This window comes from Macadamia integrifolia, unplaced genomic scaffold (genome assembly GCF_013358625.1).
Source record: "Macadamia integrifolia cultivar HAES 741 unplaced genomic scaffold, SCU_Mint_v3 scaffold2018, whole genome shotgun sequence".
Taxonomy (NCBI): Eukaryota; Viridiplantae; Streptophyta; class Magnoliopsida; order Proteales; family Proteaceae; genus Macadamia; species Macadamia integrifolia.
Genome location: NW_024868464.1, coordinates 100,860 through 101,480, shown reverse-complemented (window position 1 = coordinate 101,480; position 621 = coordinate 100,860).

Here is a 621-nt window from a genome sequence, read left to right as displayed (position 1 = left end):
TTGGGATTGTGACATTTCTTCTTTAAATCTATTGTTCTTATGTCATACAAACAATCGATCCATTTTAGGTAAGTTTTCTTGCAACTCTAAGTCAGACTTCCCCTTCAATTTTCTTTGATTGCGTGGACGAGTGTGGATGGTTATAACTTATAAGACTTGTCTATGCATGTAGATCGTAAAAACTTGTATTATACATGGAGGAATAAGGAGCCATTAATAAGCTAAGGAGAATTACCACGATAAAACCAATATGCACCCAGGAGCACTTTTATCTTTTTTTTTTTTTTTTGCTAACAAGGAGCTCTCTTATCATCTATACTTCAGCATTATTAATTTATTAAGTTTTTTTTTTCAATAGTGATTTGTTTTCATCTAAAAAGACGAAGGCCATTTAGCTAATATTGTGAGTCTCCTACTTGAATGGGTACAAAGGGTGTCTAGAGGAGAGGAGAGGAGTGATCTTTGGAATATGATCCTCTCCACCGCACATCCGATGACTGGCAGCAGCAGCACCAAGCATGCATCCCAAACATTACCCATTCGTTGGATGCGCTCTGGAGAGAATACAGGTCCATGCACTTTTACAACCGTGGGACTCCTTCGATTGTGCATTATCTGAAA